Source organism: Salmo salar, chromosome ssa09 (assembly GCF_905237065.1).
Source record: "Salmo salar chromosome ssa09, Ssal_v3.1, whole genome shotgun sequence".
NCBI lineage: Eukaryota > Metazoa > Chordata > Actinopteri > Salmoniformes > Salmonidae > Salmo > Salmo salar.
Genome location: NC_059450.1, coordinates 111,417,326 through 111,445,206, shown reverse-complemented (window position 1 = coordinate 111,445,206; position 27,881 = coordinate 111,417,326). Strand labels below are relative to the sequence as shown.

General features: G+C 42.7%; 1 long non-coding RNA gene across 2 annotated transcripts; it reads left to right on the top strand.

Annotated features, from left to right (window-relative positions):
- The first annotated feature begins 11,002 nt into the window (after positions 1-11,002).
- On the top strand, positions 11,003-12,850 carry LOC106612501 (uncharacterized). Of its 2 annotated transcripts, XR_006771107.1 has the most exons (4): positions 11,003-11,073; positions 11,200-11,296; positions 11,508-11,640; positions 11,793-12,850. It is a non-coding gene; the product is annotated as an uncharacterized lncRNA (long non-coding RNA). The 2 variants fall into 2 exon arrangements; XR_001330312.2 differs by having other exon boundaries at positions 11,508-12,850.
- The last annotated feature ends 15,031 nt before the right edge of the window (positions 12,851-27,881 follow it).

Below are 27,881 nucleotides of genomic sequence, written 5' to 3'. Positions count from 1 at the left end.
TTTAAAATCGGACACCGCGATTGCATAAAGGAGTTCTGTATCTATAATTCTTAAAATAATTGTTATGTTTTTTGTGAACGTTTATCGTGAGTAATTTAGTAAGTTCACCGGAAGTGTTCGGTGGGAATGCTAGTTCTGAACGTCACATGCTAATGTAAAAAGCTGTTTTTTGATTTAAATATGAACTTGATTGAACAAAACATGCATGTTTTGTATCACATAATGTCCTAGGAGTGTCATCTGATGAAGATCAAAGGTTAGTGCTGCATTTAGCTGTGGTTTTGGTTTTTGTGACATATGCTAGCTTGAAAAATGGGTGTCTGATTATTTCTGGCTGGGTACTCTCCTGACATAATCTAATGTTTTGCTTTCGTTGTAAAGCCTTTTTGAAATCGGACAGTGTGGTTAGATAAAGGAGAGTCTTGTCTTTAAAATGCTGTAAAATAGTCATATGTTTGAAAAATGGAAGTTTTCGGATTTTCGAGGAGTTTGTATTTCGCGCCACGCCTTATCATTGGATATTGGAGCGGTGTTCCGCTAGCGGAACGTCTAGATGCAAAAGGTTTTAAGGCTATTATTTTGTGATCACTGCATCCTTTGGATTTGAATACGGCTTTAAAGCAAATATCTGCAGCGTTAGTAAAGATACATGTTAATGATTTCATTCCTGTGCTGTTTGTAACTACCCTGTTAGGTTGACTGACAACCTGATCCAGGTTGCAGGCACTGGTTACAGTTTTTTTTTTTAAATCCTGAGAGGGCAGCTTGATGGTAGCCAGTCAATATTTAAAAATCACCCAGAAAACATACTTCTCTGTTGATATCCATACATTATCAAGCATTTCACACATATTATCCAGACACTGACTGTTAGCACTTGGTCTATAGCTTGGTCTATAGCTTGACTGTTAGCACTTGGTCTATATCAGTTTCCCACAAGAATGGGCTTTAGGTGAGGCAGATGAACCTGTAGCCATATTACTTCAACAGTATTTAGATCGTCTCTAAGCTTTACAGGAATGTTGTTCTGAATATAGACTCAACACCGCCTCCGTTGGCATTTCTGTCTTTTTGGTAGATGTTAATTAAAACCGTGTATTGCTACTACTGTATCATCAAAGGTATTATCTAAGTGAGTTTCAGAGATAGTCCGAATATGAATGTCATCTGTTACAAGCAAGTTATTGACTTCATGGACCTTACTTCTTAGGCTACACATGTTAATATGGGCTATTCTTAGCACTTTTCTGGGTTGCTTGATTGTTTTTAATGCTTTACTGGGAAGCTGATCAGAGGTAGACTTACTCATGTTATTTACATTGGAGCTGATAGTGCAGGGTGAGCTGCATAAAGTGGTCTTCCTACTATTGCACACCGCCTCAGTGCTAACAGTGTACCTCTGGTTTATAAGCTCATGATTACTGCTTACCATAGCTGTAGGATAAACATACCTAATCGGTGCAATTTGGGTACATAAATTAAATTACTTACATTGTGTTTACCAATGCCCTAAGATCATGTACATTTTATGTAGCATTATGACGACTCATTTTCACAATGGTAGGGATTAAGTGAGCTGGTCTTGGATCATTTACCAGTCATTGTTTCAAAGCAGCCTTGAAATGCATGGACAAAGTCCAAGAGCCAAGATGATTTGGATGGACTCCGTCATTCCTGTAGAGTATCTTCTGTTTCCAAAGTTATCAATAAAAGTGACTCCAGCAGAGCTACAGAAGTCTTTTAGACAGATGTGTAATGCCAGCAGTCTGCTGAATCTTTCACACCCGCGGCCCAACGATGGTACTGGACCTGACATTATTGGCCGTTTGAGTATTTTAATACTAAAATCATTTTTTTTAAATCCATTTTCAAATGTTTCATGCTAGCCCTCCTGATGTCGTTTGATCCCACATGGACTACGACAGTGTTAGCTCCCGGCATCTGTGGTAGAATAGTCAGAAGCAGCCTTGTTATGTCCTGTACTCATGCTCCTGGGTAGCACAGGGTTTTTGCCTTGGGGACCGAGATGTTTCTAACCATAGAGCTGCCTATGATGACAGCTGGTGATGTTAAATGGGCCGGTCTCTCTAGCAGCCTCACGGTCTGGTGAGGCTGGGAGCTCCCAGGATCTGAACCCGAGGTAGAAGCCACCGGAGAGGGAGACAGAGCCGAGGATGAAGACGCAGGTACAGTGGTTGCACTTTTAAATGTTGCGTCATACTGCGGCACACCTTGCGTGCTGCTGCAGAATTCTGTGGCACGTCATTTAATTCTGAGCCATTTGTTCTGTTACTGCAAGTTATTGCTAGTTTGACCACCAGCGGGCATCTTTGAGAAGCATTTGATAGTATTCCGTATTGGCTTTACCAGAGAATTTAAAACCTTTTTTGTAATAACATAGTATATGGGATTGATTTTAAGAAATTTGGTTTAATTAATTTGATTAATATTATGGTGTTTCTATTCGGTGAAAAACAAAAAACAAAACCCTCAGGGTTTCCGTTAGGATGGAATGGAAAATATGGTGCTGTACAACGTGATTGTCAGGAGTAAGCTACAGGCTTGGAGGATTCTAAATTGTTTGCCTTCAGACAGCTTTGTACCAATATTTCTGTAAATCTGTGATATTTATTCCCATAGAAATTTGTTATGGATCCATAACTAAATCAACATCTGCATTTTGAAAGACTATTTTTTTAGCATTATTTTATTAACAAAATGTGTTTATTTGTTTATTAGGCTTCTGTGCAGTCTACAATACATACTGTAGTAAACATGGGAAAGTGCCTAATTCCTTACATAAGGGAGAGCAGGCCACATCTGTACCACAGAATGCAGGGCACGCAGGAGACCGGTGTTATTTCATAGTTGTGATCTCTTCACTATTATTCTACAATGTAGAAAATAGTAAAAATAAAGAAAAATCCCGGATTGAGTAGAAACATTTGACTGGTACTTGCATAATTAATTTAATTAATATTATGGTGTTCCTATTCCATGAAAAATGAAAAACACTCTGGGTTTCTGTTAGGATGAAACAGAAAATATGGCTCTGTACAACGTGACGCTCATAAATTCAGAGCATTGTCATATGAACAGTGTCATATTTTCTGTTTCATCCTAACAGAAACCCAGAGTGTAAATTCGGACCGTTTCGCTCTTGGAGTGCACACTGGATGTTCGGGCCGAGGAGTAGAGTTGATTTGAGATTTCTGGCCTTACAACGGCAGTCAAGCACCCAAGCTAACATTGGCTAGCTACTTCCAGACACAAATGAGACCACTCTGACCATTTTACTCGCCCTAGCAGAGCTGGTAAGGCAGTTTTCATGTTAATCAGAGCGTTGGTGACTGGAAATGTGCTGCTGGAAAGAATTTAATTACACTTTTTTTTTCAACGTTTACTAACACCGGCCATATTCAACAGGTGTTGAGGGCTCGTAAATGTATTTTTCTGTGCTCTGGCACACTTAGACTAGAGTGCTCTGAAATCCATGTAGATGGTAGGCTGGACACTACATTTCTAACAACGTTCTTTTCTGATAAAAAACTAGTTCATTGCATCCGCTGGGGAGCCCAGTTTTATAATATGACCACATTTCCCAGCTGCTTGCCATCGTTTTTAAGTAATCGCGAACAAACAGCCCTTTTTTAAGTGCGTTTTTTTTCCTGCCAGCTCCTATTAGTTCTATTGAGCACCGTGGCACCAACTCGCCTTCCGAACATTCTTTTCCCAGCTTATTGTTCAACATCACAATGCCTGCTTCGCTATTGTTGGCAATGAGACCTGCTCACATTGTTATAGTTAAAATGTAAAACAACAAAAAAATGATATTGAAATTCTGCGGTCTTCCCATTGTTTCCTATGTGGAAATATAGGCATGTCTATTTCGCTAAATATCTCGCAATGTTTATACTTTCATTCTTTCAAGTCGGACGCCATTTTAATCATGAGAATTATGTAAGCATGGGCAGCTATCTCAGTTGTCATCAAATGCTAGCCCCAAAAAACATTTAGCCCTTGGAATGATGAGCTCCCCCCATTGTTTTTCTACGGAGAGGCATGTCTATTTCGCCAAATATCTCACTGTGTATATTTAGTTTTTTTCAAGTCGGGCACCATTTTAATCAGGAGAATAATCCTCTTTGTAATTATGTAAGTCTGGGCAGCGAGCTCGTTTGTCATAGATCGCTAGACCAGAAATAGTCATAAGTTTTTATTTTTTCCCTACTTTCTCATTACGCAGACATAAGCACAGTTGACACCATCGAGGTGCAGAGGTTAACTTTCTACACAAGTACTTTTTTTCCAGTTTTGTCTGACGAACAGATTGTAGTGGTAAAATAAAAAAGGATACATTTATTTGTGCCATTCACGTTAAATAGAATTCTAAGCATCACTCCAGTCAAAACAGGTTCTGCGAACATTGAATTCCATTAATTTGCTATGGGCTCGCGCTAGTGTTCCAGTTTAACCAACGTTCTTTAGCCGTTTTTCAGCATTGGGTGAATTTTGACTCATTCTATTGTCCAGCCTATAGATAGCCAGAGCGAATTTATGAAAGCACCCGAATGTCCATTGAGAAAGCACAACAACTATACCATTTAGCTAAGCATGACGGGAATAATCAAGTCAATAAACGTTGGGTAGTTATATAGCCTATAGTTAATATACTGGCAAGTTTGATGTATAACTACTAACGTTAGGTAGCTAGCCTGTTGGGGCTAGGGGGTAGCAATGAACCCTGAGACGGGATTGCTAGCAAGGCTGGAAATTCAAAACATCAAAAATCTAATAATTTCAATTTCTCAAACAATCAACTATTTTACACAATTTAAAAGATAAACATCTCCTTAATCTAACCACATTGTTCGATTTTCAAAGAGGCTTTACGGCAAAAGCATAAAGTTACATTATGTTAGGACAGTACATAGCCACAAAAGTACAAACATCCATTTTCAATTCAAGGTCAGGCGTCACCAAAAGCAGAAACCAGCTAGAATTATGCACTAACCTTTGACAATCTTCCTCAGATGACACTCCTAAGACATTATGTTATACAATACATGCATTTTTTGTTCCATCAAGTTCATATTTATATCCAAAAACAGCATTTTACAGTAGCAGTGAAATTCAGATTTTTTTTCTCTCAAATGCTTCCGGTGAACAACGTTACAAATTACAAAATTACTATTCGAAAACATTGGTAAATTATAATATTGTCATTCAAATATTCATAGTTTAACATTTCGTAAATGCTACTGCATTGCCAGATTTCAAAATAACTTTACTGGGAAATCACAATTTGCAATAAACCGGGTGCTGTGCTAAGAACAATAGGCTAGGCTATACAGGTTAGCACCATCTTGTAACCATGTAATATCAAAATTACTATTGTCAATAATCCCTTACCTTTGATTATCTTCATCCATTGGCACTTCCAGGAATCCCATGTCCACAACAAATGTGGTTTCTTTCAATAAAGTTCATAATTGATGTCCAAATAACTCCAAGTTGTTAGCGCTTCGGTAGGCTACTAAAAAGTAGCGCGGGGGGGGGAAAGTCACGGTGAAAAGTTAAAAAAAATAGTCTATTTACGTTCGTTCAAACATGTCAAACGTTGTTTAGCATCAATCTTTAGAGCCATTTTTAACGTGAAACATCAGTAATGTTTCAACCCGACCTCTCCTGTGTCTTGAAAAACGTATTTGAAAAATGTATCGCATCACATGATTGCGCAGGTGCAGCCAATAATGAAGTGACGACATCCCAGGGAGGTCAACTTCTCTTCCTTGTCATCCGGGCTCTGTTCATCATAGACGCATCAAACAACTTTATAAAGATCGTTGACATCTAGTGGAAGCCGTAGGAAGTGCGAAATGAATCCTTTGTCACTGTGTTATCTATTAACAATGACTCAAAAAGAATTGTACAGCCACAAAATTATATTTTTTTCTCAGATTTTTGCCTGCCATATGAGTTTTGTTATACTTACAGACACCATTCAAACAGTTTTAGAAAATTCAGTGTTTTCTATCCAAATCGGGTAATAATATGCATATCCTAGCTTCTGAGTTGGTGTAGGAGGCAGTTAAAAATGGGCACATATTTTTTTCAAAATTCTCAATACTGCCCCCTAGCCCCAACAGGCTAGCTAACATACCGGAACATACTGCTGTAATGATATCCTATGTGGTTTGTAAGGACAGCGTAGCTAACAAATTGTCAGCAGTCCTTCTAGCATCTGGTGTTACCGTTACATGAGCCCACTATTAGACTATCCTTTTGTAAAGGTTCAATAGTCTATTGTTCAGCTATTAGCCCCCCTCCTCAACTTGTAACAAATTGTTGTTCCATCTCATTCCTTTCCCTCTTCCATGCGCCATCATTCTGCGCCTGGGTGGCTCACTTGTGGGCATGCTGGCAGCAGGATATGGGCAGCATCTTTGGTTGTGCGTCAACAATTCTACATACAGTAGCACGTTTGTATGAAGGTGTGGTTATTCACAGGCAAATTGTTATATGCTATGGAGGTACATTTGTGTCTTTTTGTCCAAAACATTTCTGTCAAAAATAATTGTTCTGAAAGCAACTTTTTTCCGACACAAAGGAAGTCAAAGCGGACACCTACGAAGAAGGACTGTGTGATGATGGCATCTCAGGTAAGCAGCACTGGGCTGTATAGACGCATCCTGAAAATAACATCTGCTGCTTTAGATTGAATGGTCATATCTCAGTTATTGTTTTCATATCTATAAAAAATGATATGTTTTCTTTACTTTCAGAGAGCGAGCTGATCAAGGGGTTGAAAATGTAGATATTGTCAGATGTTCGCTGTCCGAGGAACAGGCCGTGGAAGCTTTATTGCTGGTAAAAGTGTCCATAACCAGAGGTAATTAAACTGTTCTGTGTTCTTTTTCTCTCTTCGTCTCTGCCCGTCTTGTTGTACATGGAACCGGTCTCACATGCATTAATTAAAAAACCCTTAAGATGTGAGCTGCTAATTTTCAGATTTATACCACATCAACACAGCCATTTTCACTGCACTCTCTTATGCTATCTGTTGCTGCCAAGTCGTGATTTCCCTGGGGGTTAGCCTTGCAATAACCAAGTGGTGAGACACATAGCCCTCTATATTGAAATGTTTCAGGTACACTCCGATAGGTCTCTGTGTCACATACGGTATCTTCTATTGTTTGTCCTCATGTGTCTGTTTTTCAGCATAAAGTATTCTTTAGCCACTTAGTGTGGACACCAGGTAAGACCACACACACGTCTGTCACGTCCTGTCCCAAGTAAGATGTCATTTTCTATAGTAGAGTAAGGCAGGGCGTGACAGGGGTGTTTTGGGCTGATCTATGTTTTCTAGTTCTGTTTAAATTCTAGTTTTCTATTTCTATGTTGGATTGTTTGGGGTTGATCTCTAATTGGAGGCAGCTGATCCTCATTTGCCTCTGATTAGAGATCATATTTAAGTAGGGGTTTTTCCTCATTGTGGTTTGTGGGTTATTGTCTTTTGAGTAGTGTGTTGTCCTCTGTGTCACGGTTTGTTGTTTTGTAATTTCAAGTATTTCAGTGTATTGCATTCAGTTTCACTTTTAATAAATATGTGGAACTACGAAAACGCTGCATCTTGGTCCACTCCTTCGAACAGCCGTGACAAAGTCTCTCTTCTTCACTTCATCCTCTCCTTCTCCCTAAATCCTCTAGGTTATATCAGCTGTTTTGGTGAACCACTCCCGCATCTGAACTGGCTGACAGAGGGCACAGCATGATCAGAGGTGAGAGGTCACTTGGTCGGGTCAATAGGAAGTATTATTAAAGAGATGCTTTACATTGAAATACAGATAGTGATGTAGTAGTCCCAGAGTTAATGATCCAAGGTCAGTTTTGCATTTCACCTCCTGATGATTATTATGATGACTGAACGTGGTAGAATTTTAAAAAACAAGGCTTAACCATGCTCTCTCTCTCTATCCATCTGTCACTCGTCTGCAGGTATGTTTTGATGTGAGAGGAAGTCAGTCCCGTCATCGCCACCTCACCGGCTCTTAAGATAACCGTCGGGCCAACTGGGGGCCGAAGGCTGGTTAGGAGACACCGCAATTGTGATGAACTGAGAGAATATTAGGGTAGCACTGTAATTCATTAATCATATGCTGTCTGCCGCTGTTCTTACCTCTTTCCCTTTCTGTCTTCTACACCCCTCTCCCCACCTCGTCTATCTTCCTCGTTTTATAATGCACACCATATGTGCATTGAAGTACAGATTGAACTTACTTATAATATTACAATTATCTTAATTATAATGCATTTATAACACCTGGATAATGAACTTCTTTCAATAAATCGTTTCACATTCTCCACTGGTTGAAATTAAGTATCTCATTAAAATACTATCCGGTGTCCTCAGATTAATGCAGATGAAGGGAGTTAGATATGCATCGTTTTTTTTCTGAATATATGAATTACAAATCAATCATGTTTAGTCTATTGCATAGTTACAATGTGTAATCATTGATGTCCCAGGAGCAGGAGTGGTAAACACTGTTGAAGTGTATAATTGTAATACATACATACATGCTGACACAGCATCATTCAAAGAATGGAGTTTGATACACCTGGTATTGGATACGACTGAAAAAGAATGTCTCACAGAGATTCATACCTGAACCGCACCTTTATTTGCCAAGGAAGAGTACATGATCAGTGAATATATTCAATGTACAGGCTACAATGTGGGAATCTCATGATTGGTAATAACTACAGTACATGTGTATATAGGACTTGCATCCTTGGCACAATAAAGTTATTATATTCTACTCAATCCATAGGCTTCATTAATGCCATTCAGACTTGAAGTTGATACAACAACTATGATAGTTAAGGTTCATAGATTGGTATGAATATTAGTTCAGATCCATTTTAGGGTCCATACAAAGATCGGCTACATACTGTAGCTAGCTACACATCCATAGGCATACAGTTATTTTTATCCTCCACTACACAATAAGCAAGTAAATAGTTAGCTAGCTATGTTACTTCAGCTGCGTTGCAAGGCAAGCTTACAAGCTTGCTGGTTCTCAGGAGTCCCTAAAATATTAAAACAAATGACAAATTCCTTCTAACACTAGCTATCTGGCTAATGTTAGCTAGTCAGATAACTTGCTAAATAGCGATTTTCGTAAATTAACTTTGACAAAAAAAATATGCTCAATCGTTTCTCTACATTAACTAACATATTCCTCTCAATTGTGCATTTTTTCTTGACTCGTTATGACGTTATAACTACTTACATTTGGTTCCACCGTAATGTTTTGTCAGCCATCTTTGTTGAAGAACGGACTTCTGGAGGCGAGGTGGAATCCTTGGGCAGACGAGTGGAATTGGACCCCCTCTCCGTCTTGCGTTCCCGTAGCCACCCATCGGTCTGGATGGTTAAGGCAATGAGCGAGTCGAGATCCGTCAGTAGTCAGGCTGCTAGTTCATTCTTAACCTCCTCTGATACGTGTCGAACAGCGATTCTGGGTTCCAGACACTCTCAGCTGCCAATGTGCGGAAATCCACCGCATAGTCTGCCACACTGCGGGAGTCTTGCCGAAGTAACTGCCGGGAAGCCTCTTCCCCAGACAATGGAGAATCAAAAACCTTCACCTCCGCCACAAACTCCTCCAGACTGAAGCATATGGCAGACTGTTGTCCCCACATGGCCGTAGCCCAGGTGAAAGCCCTTCCTGACATCAGCGTGATAAGGTACGCTATCGTCGAGCGGTCTGAGGGGAAGGATGGGGCTGCAGCTCGATGAGAGAACACCGTGGGAGAAACGCCCGAACAGGTTCCCTACTCTCCAGCGAAGTGTTCTGTGGGGAGGTAAGCAGGGCTCTCGGGAAACCAGGGAGGCCGCGCTGCTAACAGCCGGGTTACTGAGGGGCTGGGAGGTTACTGTCATGGTAGGCAACGCACAGAATTGCTCCAGCAAAGTGTTCAATGTGCGGTGAATGCGTTCATACAAGGTCTGGAACCCTTCCATAAGACTACGAAGCAACTCCTCTTGCCTTCCAATGGTGGCTTTCCTCATTTAACTATAAGATGTAAATAAAACATTTTATTGTACCTGGGACTGTTGCCATAGTGATAGCCAAAAGATACCGGTGTTGCAGAGCTGGTTCCAGTCTGCTGGGTCCATCGTGGCCAGTTTGTACTGTCAAGGCTCAGGAGGAGACTCAGACAGTTTTGAAGTAACAAAAGCTTATTACAAAAAAGTGGGGCATGCAAACGACAGGTCAAGGGCAGGCAGAGGTTAATAGTCCAGGGTGGTGTGACAAGGTACAGAACGACAGGCAGGCTCAGAGCAGGCAGAATCGTCAAAAAAACAGGTAAGCTAGAAAACAGGAACTAGAGACAAAAAGGAACACTGGAAAAAACGCTGGTAGGCTTGACGAAACAAAACGAACTGGCAACAGACACAGGTATAAATACACTGGGGATAATGAGGAAGATGCACGACACCTGGATGGGAGGGGTGGAGACAAGCATAAAGACAGGTGAAAGAGATCAAGGTGTGACACAGAGCCATGACTACATGGAACTCTATTCCACATCAGGTAACTGATGCAAGCTAGTAGAATCAGATTTGAAAACATAAAAATACACCTTAAGGAACAGCAGGGACTGTGAAGACAAACAAATGCTAGCACTCCACACACACACACACACACACACACACACACACACACACACACACACACACACACACATTGAAATAGCTAATGTAGATGCAGGGAGTTAGGAAGCAAGTGCAGTTAATGAGTTTAATGACGATGAACATTGAACGATACAAAACAAGAAAACCGTGTAAACATGGAAACACCACGGTGGGTGATAACGGAGAGTTATATAAAGGGGAAGTAATCAGTGAGGTGATGAAGTCCAGGAGTGCCCAATGATGCGCAGGTGTGTCTAATGAATGTTGCCAGGTGTGCTTAAGGATGGGTTGTCAGGACCGGTGGTAAGTAGACCGGTGACTTCGCGCACTGGAGAGAGGGAGCTGGTAGTGGACGGGACAATAACGTTGTATGGTGGTATTATAAATTTTTTATTGTAGATAATGTATGTAGTGGTGTAATAATATTAAAGGATGTATTGTTTTATATTTTGTTTTATGTGTAATGTAAGTGCCTTAATGTGTTTGGAACCCAGGAAGAGTAGCTGCACCCCTAAAAAATACAAAGTGATCACGTTATAGAAGCTTTTGATTCAGACCCAGCCTCTCTGCCTTAACCAGAGGGAAAAATTGGTAAACATCACATGATCCCATGATTTGATTTTACAGTAGTGTTGATTTTGACTTCAAAGTGCATCCATTTTTTTTAATCTACTTTAATTTAAGTATGATTTGATTTTAGAGCCTTATTCCTATATGAATCCCAGTGATGTGGTTAATTCACAGATACTGTATGTGCTTCATGGATAAAGATACGATTTTGTATCTGTCTCTCCGTTCCCAGATGAATTCAGAGTGCAGAATGTCCACCATGAGGAGAATGGGGAGGGCTCCAAAGTGAGAGTCCAGTTGACAACAAATGGAATAGTGGGTGTCCTCGGCAGCCGTATCAGGAGATATCAGGTGATGACGGTTGGGTTAGTAAATTCACTTTTCAATTCAGGAAATTCCCTTCATGAATTAAAAAAACTACAAATAAAACAATGCTTTACCGCAGTTCATTCTTGGAATTTCAAAAAGATTCATGAATTTACTGAATTGAAAAGCAAATTGACCCCCAACCCTGCAGGCAAGATCCTGGCCTAAGAAGAACTTCCTAGAGTGATGGAGCAGCCCTATCAGAAGACCTGGTTGACCGCTACTACATCCTCTCTAAAGTTGTCCTCACTGGCCCCATGTCAGTGTAGGTCCATGGCCCTAGACTTCTTGACTTTTTTGGGGGCCAGGACTCGGAGGTGGAAACAAAACATTGGTGACACTGGTGCAAAGCTTGCCAGTGGAAATGCACCATCAGTGTGACTGGCTGGCTTTGAATCCAGGTTCCCTGAGCATCACAACTTTGTTAGCCAGGTGAGCTAAAGCCTTGGCAATAACAGCAGGAATAAGCTACAATTTAATGAAGGCCATTTGGGTCCTGTAGGCCAAATGCTATACTTGAGATGATAACCTGCTGTCTCATAATGCATGTTGATCTGTCTGGGTTTTACTCACCTTGATTTGTAGGATGACTGGATTGTTAGGTTTTACGATCTTTAGTGTTCCGTGGCTTTTTATTGTGGACAAAAGATGCAACCCACCAGGCGGAATAGGGCAAAACTGGTTGAAATTGTCAAAATTATGTAATTTCAAACAATTTGTTATTTTAGCCTATATGTTATTTCAACCAGTTTTGCCTGCTGGTAATGTGCTCAAATGTAATAGCTAATTCCCAGGGGACTGTGCTTCTAGGACTAAATACACACCACTCACAACATTTAGATAAGGAATGTGGTACACCAAAACATCCCTACAGTGTGCCCTGTGAGGAGAGATTTGTTACATTTATTTTCTTATGCTACTGGAAATGTACATCTTAAAAATGTGTTGGATACAATACTTACAGAATAACCAATTTAATAGTAACACAAATTAAATTAAAACGCGTTAAAATGCATTCTATTTCGTATTTGCTTATACAAATGCTGAGTTTGGAGTGCATTTTTGTTACTAAATATATTTCAAATGTATTGGAAAGAGGTGATCAAGTAATTTCAGAAGTCATGGAACATGTTAGAATTATAAACAGAATGTATCATGTGTGAAACTTTCCATGTGCAAGGTGCCGATGTTTTCAAATTCTAGTTTGGTTTCCTTAGATGGCTGTTGCTTATTCTCAAATAGGTTTCTTCTGTATAGCAGAAACACAATGGTGATTAAATAACTTCTGAAGATTAATAAACTTTTGCCTCTGGTGACGCTCTTGAGCCAAAAGGGGTTCTTAAATGGGCTGAAATATTGTTCCAAATTTACCTTACTGGACAGTCAGGGGCACACCTCCCCATACCCATGAGCAAAAGCATATATTTGCCTTAAACTATGGGTTTTTGTGGTTCCATGGGATAAGAAATGTATTATAATTTATATAGTACCACTCAAATGTTTGGACATACCTACTCATTCAATGGTTTTTTACTATTTTCAACATTGTAGAATAACAGTGAAGACATGAACACTATGAAATAGCATGTGGAGTCATGTAGTAACCAAAAAAGTGTTAAACAATCAAAATATATTTTATGTTTTAGACTCTTCAAAGTAGCCACCCTTTGCCTTGATGACAGCTTTGCACACTCTTGGAATTTTCTCAACCAGCTTCACCTGGAATGCTTTTCCAACAATCTTGAAGGAGTTCCCACATATGAGCACTTGCTGGCTGCTTTACCGTCATTCTGCGGTCCAAACCAATTCAATTGGGTTGAGGTCGCGTGATTGTGGACGCCAGGTCATCTGATGCAGCACTCCATCACGCTCCTCCTTTGTCAAATAGGCCTTGCACAGCCTGGAGGTGTCTTGGGTCATTGTCCTGTTGAAAAACAAATGAAATCAAATCAAAATGTATTTGTCACATGCGCCAAATACACCTTACAGTGAAATTTTTACTTACAAGCCCTTAACCAACAATGCAGTTTCCAGAAAAATAAGTGTTAAGTAAAAATAACAAATAATTAAAGAGCAGCAGTAAAATAACAGTAGCGAGGCTATATACAGGGGGTACCGGAACAGAATCAATGTGCGGGGGCACAGGTTAGTCGAGGTAATTGAGGTAATATGTATATAGCCACAGTCTTCCCTGTGGCTCAGTTGGTAGAGCATGGTGTGTGCAACGCCAGGGTTGTGGGTTTGATTCCCACGGGGGGCCAGTACAACAACAAAAAAATGCATGAAATGTATGCATTCACTACTGTAAGTTGCTCTGGATAAGAGCGTCTGCTAAAATGACAAAAAAATTAAGAAAATGTATATATAGGTAGTTAAAATGACTATGCATAGATAATAAACAGAGTGTAGCAGCAGTGTAAAAAAGGAGGTGGGGGGGACAATGCAAATAGTCTGGGTTTCCATTTCATTAGTTGTTCAGGAGTCTTCTGGCTTGGGGGTAGAAGCTGTTAAGAAGCCTTTTGGGCCTAGACTTGGTGCTCCGGTACCGCTTGCCGTGCGGTACCAGTGACAACAGTCTATGACTAGGGTGGGTGGAGTCTTTGACAATTTTTATGGCACATGCTAGTTGGTTAGCACGTGCTCGGAGTACACGTCCTGGTAATCTGTCTGCCGCTGCGTCCTTGTGAATGTTGACCTGTTTAAAGGTCTTACTCACATCGGCTATGGAGTGCGTCAAGACAAAGGAGATGATTGTGGACTACAGGAAAAGAAGGACCGAGCACGCCCCCATTAACATAGACGGGGCTGCAGTGGAGCAGGTTGAGAGCTTCAAGTTCCCCTGTGTCCACATCACCAACAAACTATCATGGTCCAAACACACCAAGACAGTTGTGAAGAGGGCACGACAAAGCCTATTCCCCCTCAGGAAACAGAAGATTTGGCATTGCTCCTCAGATCCTCAAAAAGTTCTACAGCTGCACCATCGAGAGCATCCTGACTGGTTTCATCACTGCCTGGTATGGCAACTGTGCCCCTGCACATTGACTTTGTACCAGTACCCCCTATGTATAGCTTTGCTACTGTTATTTTACTGCTGCTCTTTAGTTATTTTTTATCTATTTTTTCCTTAACACTTATTTATCTTACAACTGCATTGTTGGTTAAGCAAGCATGTGACAAATTACATTTGATTTTATTAGATTTGATTACCTTGTCACAACCAAACTGATTGGCTCAAACGCATTAAGAAGGAAAGAAATTCCATAAATGAACTTTTAACAAACCACACCTGTAAATTGAAATGCATTCCAGGTGACTCCCTCATGAAGCTGGTTGAGAGAATGCCAAGAGTGTGCAAAGCTGTCATCAAGGCCAAGGGTGGCTACTTTGAAGAATTCTTAAATATATTTTGATTGTTTAACACTTTTTTGGTTTCTACATGATTCCATATGTGGTATTTCATAGTTCTGATGTCTTCACTTTTATTCTACAATGTAGAAAATAGTAAAAATAAACAAAAACCCTTGAATGAGTAGGTGTGTCCAAACTTTTGACTGGTACTGTACGTATATATGAACCATACAAACAAAACTGTTCAGTGTCTCATTGTTTACACATTTTGTTTTGAATGTTGGTTGCATCTTGAATATTTTGCATGAATTATAGATTTACAATACCTTGTCTATATTGCTCTTCCCTGCAGCTGAACCGAGAAGTGAACAACCAACCACCTAATGCTAAAGAAGGCTATGGTCAAGGTGGAGCACATTGGGCTAACTGTTGAGGAGAAACACACCCGTGAATTAGGAAGAGACCCTCTTGACAGTTGCATACAGCTGGAGGTAAAACTGTCTGCTCATGTGCCTGGGGCTGGTCTAGTGGGTAACACTGTTGCCTGTAGCATATACACATTGTGTCAGTGTGGGTACTCCTATGTGTGTTTCTATCGATCTCTTGCCCTCTACCTAACATCATAAGAAAAACATTTGACAGAAAAAAGGAAATGGTGGGAAACAAAAAGTGTCCTCTGATATTCTGAAGGGTTACATTTAACCGAAAATGTCACATACGCCGAACACAACAGGTGTAGATCTTACCGTGAAATGCTTGGTTACAAGCCCTTAACTCTATTTCTTGAATTGCATTGTTGGTTAAGAAAATATTTTGTAAATTAACTAAAGTTATAAAAATAATTTTTAATTTAATAAAATTTAAAATAAAAAAATAACACAATTAAATACAATAATGAGGCTATAAAGGCCTCCCGAGTGGCGCAGTGGTCTAAGGCACTGCATCGCAGTGCTAGCTATCCACTAGAGATCCTGGTTCGAGTTCAGGCTCTGTCGCAGCTGGCCACGACTGGGAGACCCATGGGGCGGTGCACAATTGGCCCAGCGTTGTCCGGGTTAGGGGAAAGTTTGGCAGGCAGGGATGTTCTTGTCCCATCGCGCACTAGCAACTCCTGTGGTGGGCCAGGTGCAATACACGGTTGCCAGGTAAACAGTGTTTCCTCTGACACATTGGTGCTTCTGGGTTAAGCGGGCATTGTGTCAAGAAGCAGTAAGGCTTGGCTGGGTTGTGTTTCGGAGGACGCACGGCTCTCGACATTCGCCTCTCCTGAGTCTGTATGGGAGTTGCAGCGATGGGACAAGACTAACTACCAATTGGGGAGAAAATAAAATTGAGGCTATATACAGGGGGTACCGGTACCGACTCAATGTGTGGGGGTACAGGTTAGTTGAGGTAATTCGTAGGTGGAGGTAAAGTGACAAAGTTATTCTATTCATTTTTCAGGAGCTCAAGGGACTCAGAGCTCCTGATTGTGACAGAGAAAAGGCTGTATGAAAGAGAGGACAAGGATGAGAAAAAAACAGACCTAGCTGGACAAGTATAGGACATCATTAGTCGACATTTACCAACACGAGCACATCTGTTTGGAACCAATTAACGATGTGCCCCAGATTCCATCTACTAATTGCCTTGGCATGTTTTGATTGTCAATTAATTTGATCAAATTTACCCAAACCGAAAATATGTATGCTAGCTGACTGTACATTCCTCTAGCTCATTAGCAGTCAATGTATATACAGTGTTTTAATTGACCTGCATTCAGCTGGTATCTTGCGGCATTAGGCACGGCCGTCACTTAATACAGAAAGCAATCACTCATTTAGCTGCTTCTGTACCAAGCCATACAGATTATGGATTACTTAATCACTCAAAAAGGTGCGATGTAAAAAATGAAACCAAATTCTCTCTCTCTGCAGAAAGTGGGTATGTCTGTGGAAGGCACAGACCAGTAAGCCGAGAGGAGACCCACGATGTTGGAGGAGCTCTCAGCCAGAACACAGGCTTATAGTATGATGCTAGAACAGTTAAAATATCCTCTCCCCCACGTTATATATTTAACTTCACCTGTCCTGATATTGTCTGCAGAACACAAGCATTAACACCCACAATAACATCTGCTAAATATATGTAAGTGACCAATACAATTGGATTTTGATTTGATTATATTGCATTGTTGTGTTACACTACCCTCTTATTCAGCCCCAGTTAAAAGGTACCTATGGTTGTTGTAGGATGACAACCCTGATATAATATACTGTATATTTTACATATACAGTATATTCAGATATCTTTAAATATTTATATTTGAAATATATATTGATGATTATTAATATTATGCAATTATCATTTGCATCTGAGCCATATTTTGTTTCTATGTTGTTGGATGAGAGCTACAGTCCTATAGACGAGCAGGACATGGAGAGGTTGAGTGGGTGTGTGAAGGACACACAGGACTGGACAGCCAATAGGAAGGCATCCCAGAAAAGACTTCGCCCTCATCAGGACCCTGCCGTCCGCAGTGATGACATTAGATCCCAACTACAGGTGAGGCAATATCACTCTGATCCTTACAAAACAAGGTCTCCATCCCAAATGGCACCCTATTCCCTTTATAGTGCACTTCTTTTGACCAGGGTCCTTTGGGCTCTGGACAAAAGTGGCACACTATTTGGGATGCTGTTAAATATGTTTTGGCTATGTCACTGATTCTCATAATAATCACTGAGAATAAGCAATTGAAATTACGCTCAAAGCGATTAACATCATATGGGGTAAACAAACTGCCATCAGAATAAGATGGAATAAGGAAAACTCCAGTCTGCCTGATGATTTAACCTTATTGACCAGGAGAGTGTGTGTGAGACGGTGGTGAGCAAGCCCAGATCCAGAGTGGAATCTCCCACTTTGGAGAGCAGGAAGGACTGGACAACTGCAGAGTCACTGACGTTACTATGGAGGAAACCAACGGCTGATAAAACAGTAGGAAATCCAATCTATAAATGGAGTTTGATAAGGTCATAGATGATATATGTTATAAAATACATTTATACTTCAAATATGAATTGGTTAAGTAGCTTTTTCTGTAAACAAGATGACATATTGTTCAGAATTACTGTCAGATATTACAACAGCCCTACTTTGAGAGACTGTTTATGGCTGCTTTACTGTAGTAAATGTATACTGTATCTGAAATACCAGTTACTTCAATTTTTTATTAGGTGTATATTTATTTATTTACTTACTTATGTAGGCCTATGTATCCTGCAGTTCAGCTTTTATCTGGTAGGTGGCAGGTCGCCAAGTGGTTATAGAAGCGAGCCTGCAACCGGAGGGTTGCCAGTTCGAATCCAAGCTCAGATACCATCGCTTGCCTTTGTGCCCTTGAGCAAGGCACTTAGCCCCATATTATTGCTCCAGCAGCACTGCACTGCAACTGACCCATTGCTTCCAGCCCCCTGGGGTATGTATGTGTCTCAGGGGGTTGGGTTGTGAGCATGAAGAGGGTGCGGAGCTGAAAATGTTTGTCCTCGGTCCGTTCGGGGTATTATTAATATACATTCTGTTATTTCCCCTATACAGTATTATGATAACCAACTACAAAGGGGTATTATTAATATACATTGTTATTTCCCCTATACAGTATTATGATAACCAGCTACAAAGGGGTATTATTAATATAAATTCTGTTATTTCCCCTATACAGTATTATGATAACCAGCGACAAAGGGGTATTATTATCAATTCTGTTATTTCCCCTATACAGTATTATGATAACCAGCTACAAAGGGGTATTATTAATATACATTGTGATTTCCCCTATACAGTATTATGATAACCAGCTACAAAGGGGTATTTGATTTCACATCTTTGTATGTAACACAAGCATGCAAACATTCACTCCAAAACAGTGTAAGTAGTAGGGGAGACCGGGGTTGGTTGTCACATGGGTTGGTTGTCACAGTGCTTAATATTTTTCAAGATAAAAATGTGTGTCTTCTATAGGAGAGGTCATTCATGTGGTCAATTCAGGTCAGGATTACAAAACATTGAGGTGAGAGGAAAATTCGCATTTTTCGCAAGCATATTCATATGCTTGTTGTTTTTTGTTAATAACTAGTTGTATGATGGGAGTTTCCATAAACAATTACTTTTATTGGAAAGAGGAAAGGGAGAGCTTTATTTCAAGCCTATTTGTCAGTTCATAGGTCAAGCCATGTGGTATCTATCATCTAAATTAGCACTTGTGGGGGGTGGATGTCACATTGTGAGAACCTTATCCATTGTAACAATGAACCTAGTAAGCTAAACTTAAATTGGTTAAGTTGTTGCTGAAAAACAAATGGCAAATTCTGTTACAACCAACCCCATACTGTATGACAACCAACCCTGAGTGTGTTTAATGGCTTATAACTCCATGTTGGAACCCAAGATCTTGGTCTTTCTCTTAATATTAAAAATAGTATTGCAAGATATACTGTTGCTGAAAAATTAGTAAAGTGTGACAGCCATCGACGGTTTCCCCTAAACAATCGAAGACTGTGCAAATCTCTAAAGTTGTGCAACAGCTCACATTTCAGCTGTTCTGATTACTTGTGATGGTGTTGTAACTCCTCTGTCCTTGAAGCATGTTGAGTGCACAGTGCACAGGACCTATGGTCACAGTTTGCGTTCCTGTTGCGATTTGGATCTTATTGTCATTTGGCTGACTCCTGTTCCACAAAGCTGGATATTAAAGGATCGATGCCAGCCAGGGAAAGATCGGGCCTCTCGCAGGTGGTCGGGGGCGTTGATGATATCAAAGTAATTGAGAGTGTGGTAGGTCTTGGGTCCGCCATGACTGGGTGGCTTGTTAGTACACTTGAATATTTAATGTCGGAGCCTGAAATGTGAGAGATAGCAAACTCAATTTACTGCCAGCAGAAAATAATTGATTCCCATGGCGTGTTCTGAGCCTAGACCTGTATCTGCTTGCCTACTATCTACTGCATGATGCGTGTAATGTGGCTCACTCACTGCTTCCCATGTTCTTCTGTGTAACAAGAGGTTTTCATCTCCTCGATGTCTGTGTCGCTGATGGACAGTCGAGGGTGTCTAAGCTTGCTGGGAGAGTCGAACTGCAATAACACAGAGAGAGAGACAGAGAGGTGTAGCATATACTGTAGAGAAGAGAGACAGTGAGGGAGGATGACAGGGAAAGGAAGAGAGGGAAAGATTGATGGAGGGAGAGCTAGAGGGAGAAAGTGACAGAGGGAGGGGAGAGGAGAGAGAGGGACAGAGAGAAGGAATGTGTGTGAGAGAGATCAGCCCTGTACATGCACATTTGCCCTGAACATTACACTTTTGGCAGCGTCGATAAAGAGGCTCACAAATTACCTTTTTTTGTATGCACCTTTGCCTCGGTGCTAGTGGCCTCAGAGTCGTAAGCGTTAATGACATCGCACACTCTGGTTTCTCCCTCCAGGATGGGGTGAGCTGGCATGCTCAGAGGGTCCATCAGGATCTCATAAGGAAAGTCAGGATGCTTCCAGGAGGAAGGGGTGTGGATGCTCCAATTGTCCCAATGCCCAAACGACAGACAGACAGACAGAGATGGCGACAGAGAGACAGATGGCGGGCGACAGACAGAGAGACAGATGGCGGGCGACAGACAGATGGCGGGCGACAGACAGACAGACAGATGGCGGGCGACAGACAGACAGACAGACAGACAGACAGACAGACAGACAGACAGACAGGGCGACAGACAGACATGGCGGGCGACAGACAGACATGGCGGGCGACAGACAGACAGACATGGCGGGCGACAGACAGACAGACATGGCGGGCGACAGACAGACAGACATGGCGGGCGACAGACAGACAGACATGGCGGGCGACAGACAGACAGACATGGCGGGCGACAGACAGACAGACAGACATGGCGGGCGACAGACAGACAGACAGACATGGCGGGCGACAGACAGACAGACAGACAGACAGACAGACAGACAGACAGACAGACAGACAGACAGACAGACAGACAGACAGACAGACATGGCGGGCGACAGACAGACAGACATGGCGGGAGACAGACAGACATGGCGGGCGACAGACAGACATGGCGGGAGACAGACAGACATGGCGGGCGACAGACAGACATGGCGGGCGACAGACAGACATGGCGGGCGACAGACAGACAGACAGACATGGCGTGCGACAGACAGACAGACATGGCGGGCGACAGACAGACAGACAGACAGACAGACAGACAGACAGACAGGGCGACAGACAGACAGACAGACAGACAGACAGACAGACAGACAGACAGACAGACAGACAGGGCAGGCGACAGACAGACAGACAGACATGGCGACAGACAGAGATGGCGACAGACAGACAGACAGACAGAGATGGCGACAGACAGACAGAGATGGCGACAGACAGACATGGCGGGCGACAGACAGACATGGCGGGCGACAGACAGACAGACAGACAGACAGACAGACAGACAGACAGGGCGGGCGACAGACAGACAGACAGGGTGGGCGACAGACAGACAGACAGACAGACATGGCGACAGACAGAGATGGCGACAGACAGACAGACAGACAGAGATGGCGACAGAGCGACAGACAGAGATGGCGACAGACAGACAGACAGACAGACAGACAGACATGGCGTGCGACAGACAGACAGACAGACATGGCGGGCGACAGACAGACAGGGCGGGCGACAGACAGACAGACAGGGCGGGCGACAGACAGACAGACAGGGCGGGCGACAGACAGACAGACAGACAGGGCGGGCGACAGACAGACAGACAGACAGACATGGCGACAGACAGAGATGGCGGGCGACAGACAGACATGGCGGGCGACAGACAGACAGACAGACAGACAGACAGACAGACAGACAGACAGACAGACAGGGCGGGCGACAGACAGACAGACAGGGTGGGCGACAGACAGACAGACAGACAGACATGGCGACAGACAGAGATGGCGACAGACAGACAGACAGACAGAGATGGCGACAGAGCGACAGACAGAGATGGCGACAGACAGACAGACAGACAGACAGACAGACATGGCGTGCGACAGACAGACAGACAGACATGGCGGGCGACAGACAGACAGGGCGGGCGACAGACAGACAGACAGGGCGGGCGACAGACAGACAGACAGGGCGGGCGACAGACAGACAGACAGACAGGGCGGGCGACAGACAGACAGACAGACAGACATGGCGACAGACAGAGATGGCGACAGACAGACAGACAGACAGAGATGGCGACAGACAGAGATGGCGACAGACAGACAGACAGACAGACAGACAGAGATGGCGACAGACAGACAGAGATGGCGACAGACAGACAGACAGACAGAGATGGCGACAGACAGACAGAGATGGCGACAGACAGACAGAGATGGCGACAGACAGACAGACAGACAGACAGACAGACAGACAGACAGACAGACAGACAGACAGACAGACAGACAGACAGAGATGGCGACAGACAGACAGACAGACAGACAGAGATGGCGACAGACAGACAGACAGACAGACAGACAGACAGACAGACAGAGATGGCGACAGACAGACAGACAGACAGACAGACAGACAGACAGACAGAGATGGCGACAGACAGACAGACAGAGATGGCGACAGACAGACAGACAGACAGAGATGGCGACAGACAGACAGACAGAGATGGCGACAGACAGACAGACAGACAGACAGAGATGGCGACAGACAGACAGACAGAGATGGCGACAGACAGACAGACAGACAGAGATGGCGACAGACAGACAGACAGACAGACAGACAGACAGACAGAGATGGCGACAGACAGACAGAGATGGCGACAGACAGACAGACAGACAGAGATGGCGACAGACAGACAGACAGACAGAGATGGCGACACAGACAGACAGACAGACACAGACAGAGACAGAGATGGCGACAGACAGACAGACAGAGATGGCGACAGACAGACAGACAGAGACAGACAGAGATGGCGACAGACAGACAGACAGAGACGGCGACAGACAGACAGACAGAGACGGCGACAGACAGACAGAGACGGCGACAGACAGACAGAGACGGCGACAGACAGACAGACAGACAGACAGACAGACAGATAGACAGACAGAGACGGCGACAGACAGACAGACAGAGACGGCGACAGACAGACAGACAGACACGGCGACAGACAGAGACGGCGACAGACAGAGACGGCGACAGACAGAGACGGCGACAGACAGAGACGGCGACAGACAGACAGAGACGGCGACAGACAGACAGACAGGGCGACAGACAGACAGAGAGACGGCGACAGACAGACAGACAGAGACGGCGACAGACAGACAGACAGACAGACAGGGCGACAGACAGACAGACAGACAGAGACGGCGAGAGACAGACAGAGACGGCGAGAGACAGACAGAGAGACGGCGAGAGACAGACAGACAGAGACGGCGAGAGACAGACAGAGACGGCGCGAGACAGACAGACAGAGACGGCGAGAGACAGACAGACAGAGACGGTGAGAGAGACAGAGACGGCGAGAGACAGACAGACAGAGACGGCGAGAGACAGACAGACAGAGACGGCGAGAGACAGACAGACAGAGACGGCGAGAGACAGACAGACAGAGACGGCGAGAGACAGACAGACAGAGACGGCGAGAGACGGCGAGAGACAGACAGACAGAGACGGCGAGAGACAGACAGACAGAGACGGCGAGAGACAGACAGACAGACAGACAGACAGACAGACAGACAGACAGACAGACAGACAGACAGAGCAAGAGAGACAGACACAGAAAGAGAGCGACAGAGAAACAGAGCGAGAGAGACAGACAGACAGAGCGAGAGAGACAGACAGACAGAGAGAGCGCAAGAGAGACAGACAGACAGAGAATGAGAACAGTAAGTTACTTTCACATTGTTTTTCTTTAAATTAGTCAGTGTTGAGGGTAAGAAAAAAAGACAGGTATTCTGTATGTAGAGAAATGATGTTAGTACACAGGAGGAGCTGTTATTGGGATGGTAGTGTTTAACTGATCTAAATACCATAACAATGGCTATTATAGTCGATACAAGGGAAGCATCTATCCCCAAAACCCACCCCTATCCACTGGACATTAACCTTAAAACATAAATAATGAAACTTGCATACAGAGACAACAGGACAAATGACCTGTGTGAATTGACCCCTACCTATGAACACTCCATAGGCACTCCACAGGCGCACAGTGCAGTCTATAGACAAAGTGAGCAGTACTTGGTCATTGTCAACAATATGCAACAGATGGTAAAAGGCAGGGAGGGCGTGAGCAAAATGTGAAGCCCAATTTTGTTGTTTATGTTTGAGAGGGTGTTCACTATTAGCAGGTCCTGCACGTACAGTACCCGGTGATGCTGCCGGTATGGGCTCGCCAGTAGTTTTCAGCTGAATAAATAAAAATGCTTTTTACTTTTTGAATTCATAGATCAATATAATGCTCCGAGACAAAAAAATCCTGCTGTCTTTTGATCTCTTTTTATCAGACCTGTTCTAACGAGTTAAGAAAATAATCTTACCTCTCGTGGGGTTTTCTCTGAGCCAAGAGCGTATGTCTTTATGTCATTTAAGATAGACATAGCCAAGTTGGTCAGCTGCATACAGTGAGGTGTCTTCCTTTGTCACTGCCAGTTTAGTGATCAGCTGCTGGAACCTAGACTGAGGAACATATTACTTTGGTTACACTTGGTTCATAATGTTCACGAAGAAGCCTCAATAAACATTTTATAAATACTGTACATAGGCTACTATTAATAAATAAACACAATCATTTATAACATGTTAGCCCTATAATATGCATTTTAAGCATTGACTATTGTTTCTAACACATTTCTAAGCATTTAAACACATTCATTGTAAGATTGTTGAATGGCTTATTTAGGAAAGTTACTATAATAAACTGTAGTTATTGCTTCATGCTTCATGATTTCTAGAAAAAGCCAAATCATAAAAAGGAGCACATAAGACCTCCCAGCAGTCTAAGTCACTGCATCACAGTGCTTGAGGCGTTACTACAGACTCAGGTTTGATTCCAGGCTGTCACAACTGACTTTGACCTGTAGCTCAATTTTTATTTAACCTTTATTTAACTAGGCAAGTCAGTTAAGAACAAATTCTTATTTTCTTATGTCGATATAGGACTCGTTTTACTGTGGATATAGATACTTTTGTACCGGTTTCCTCCAGCATCTTCACAAGGTCCTTTGCTGTTGTTCTGGGATTGATTTGCACTTTTCGCACCAAAGTACAGTGCCTTGCGAAAGTATTCGGCCCCCTTGAACTTTTCGACCTTTTGCCACATTTCAGGCTTCAAACATAAAGATATAAAAGTGTAATTTTTTGTGAAGAATCAACAACAAGTGGGACACAATCATGAAGTGGAACGAAATTTATTGGATATTTCAAACTTTTTTAACAAATAAAAAAATGAAAAATTGGGCGTGCAAAATTATTCAGCCCCCTTAAGTTAATACTTTGTAGCGCCACCTTTTGCTGCGATTACAGCTGTACGTCGCTTGGGGTATGTCTCTATCAGTTTTGCACATCGAGAGACTGAAATGTTTGCCCATTCCTCCTTGCAAAACAGCTCGAGCTCAGTGAGGTTGGATGGAGAGCGTTTGTGAACAGCAGTTTTCAGTTCTTTCCACAGATTCTCGATTGGATTCAGGCCTGGACTTTGACATTCTAACACCTGGATATGTTTATTTGTGAACCATTCCATTGTAGATTTTGCTTTATGTTTTGGATCATTGTCTTGTTTGAAGACAAATCTCCGTCCCAGTCTCAGGTCTTTTGCAGACTCCATCAGGTTTTCTTCCAGAATGGTCCTGTATTTGGCTCCATTCATCTTCCCGTCAATTTTAACCATCTTCCCTGCCCCTGCTGAAGAAAAGCAGGCCCAAACCATGGTGCTGCCACCATCATGTTTGACAGTGGGGATGGTGTGTTCAGGGTGATGAGCTGTGTTGCTTTTACGCCAAACATAACGTTTTGCATTGTTGCCAAAAAGTTTGATTTTGGTTTCATCTGACCAGAGCACCTTCTTCCACATGTTTGGTGTGTCTCCCAGGTGGCTAGTGGCAAACTTTAAACGACACTTTTTATGGATATCTTTAAGAAATGGCTTTCTTCTTGCCACTCTTCCATAAAGGCCAGATTTGTGCAGTATACGACTGATTGTTGTCCTATGGACAGAGTCTCCCACCTCAGCTGTAGATCTCTGCAGTTCATCCAGAGTGATCATGGGCCTCTTGGCTGCATCTCTGATCAGTCTTCTCCTTGTATGAGCTGAAAGTTTAGAGGGACGGCCGGGTCTTCGTAGATTTGCAGTGGTCTGATACTCCTTCCATTTCAATATTATCGCTTGCACAGTGCTCCTTGGGATGTTTAAAGCTTGGGAAATCTTTTTGTATCCAAATCCGGCTTTAAACTTCTCCACAATAGTATCTCGGACCTGCCTGGTGTGTTCCTTGTTCTTCATGATGCTCTCTGCGCTTTAAACGGACCTCTGAGACTATCACAGAGCAGGTGCATTTATACGGAGACTTGATTACACACAGGTGGATTCTATTTATCATCATTAGTCATTTAGGTCAACATTGGATCATTCAGAGATCCTCACTGAACTTCTGGAGAGAGTTTGCTGCACTGAAAGTAAAGGGGCTGAATAATTTTGCACGCCCAATTTTTCAGTTTTTTATTTGTTAAAAAAGTTTGAAATATCCAATAAATTTCGTTCCACTTCATAATTGTGTCCCACTTGTTGTTGATTCTTCACAAAAAATTACAGTTTTATATCTTTATGTTTGAAGCCTGAAATGTGGCAAAAGGTCGAAAAGTTCAAGGGGGCCGAATGCTTTCGCAAGGCACTGTACGTTCATCTCTAGGAGACAGAACGCGTCTCCTTCCTGAGCGGTATGACGGCTGTGTGGTCCCATGGATGAACCAGACTTGTGTCACACTATCAAACCTGAGTGGTTCACCTGCACGCCATGTGGCCCCTCCTCTCGGGACAGTACAGGAAGACCATTCAATTATATTATTCTATTTGATCTATTCTATTATTTTATTGTATTAAATGTATCTTTATTCGTCCCTGCCAGCTCTACATCATTGGCCAACAAGAGCTTGAATGATCGACAGCAGGAATGGGCAGTCCTCTGAGCCTGAGTGCCTGTAGGTTTTTGGTGCGTTCTTTCAAATCAGTGTCAAATTTAAATCATTAGACCTTAGAACGCAAGTGTGTACTACTCAGTGACATGATGTATGAATCAGTGACATGATTAGGTACGAGGCAAAGGAGAAAACCCTCATGGACTGGAGCTCCCCATCCATGACTTGCAGTAGTATATCAAAGACAACTGGGGCCGTAAAGTAGGAGTGCCGATTTAGGATCTGTTTAGCCTTTTAGATCACAATTAATACAATTATATGGACAGGGAGGGCCTGATTCTAGATCAGCACTCCTACTCTCAGCCCCTGACATAAGCACTCAGATTAGCCCTATATATTCTGATTGGCATTGCATGTCTAGTTCCCTATTCATGTTCCTCTTTCATTCCTTATTCACCAGATCATCCTGCCATGAGTGCTGAGGCTTCTGGACGTAGTGAGGCTCTTCTGGTGAATCCTAGCATGGAAACATACAGGGCATGCAGTCAACATTTTGAAATTAGGCTCTTTAACCAGCAGTCTATTGTTGAAGAGTAGAAATGAAAGAGGCATGTGTGTATTTCTAACTGGATCCCTCTGATGCCCTTTTTGTGACTTAGTAAAGTGGGCTGCCATCTCTATGGCTCTGTTCTCTGTGCCTCTGACCTTGTCCCCAGGCAATGTGGATGGAAGT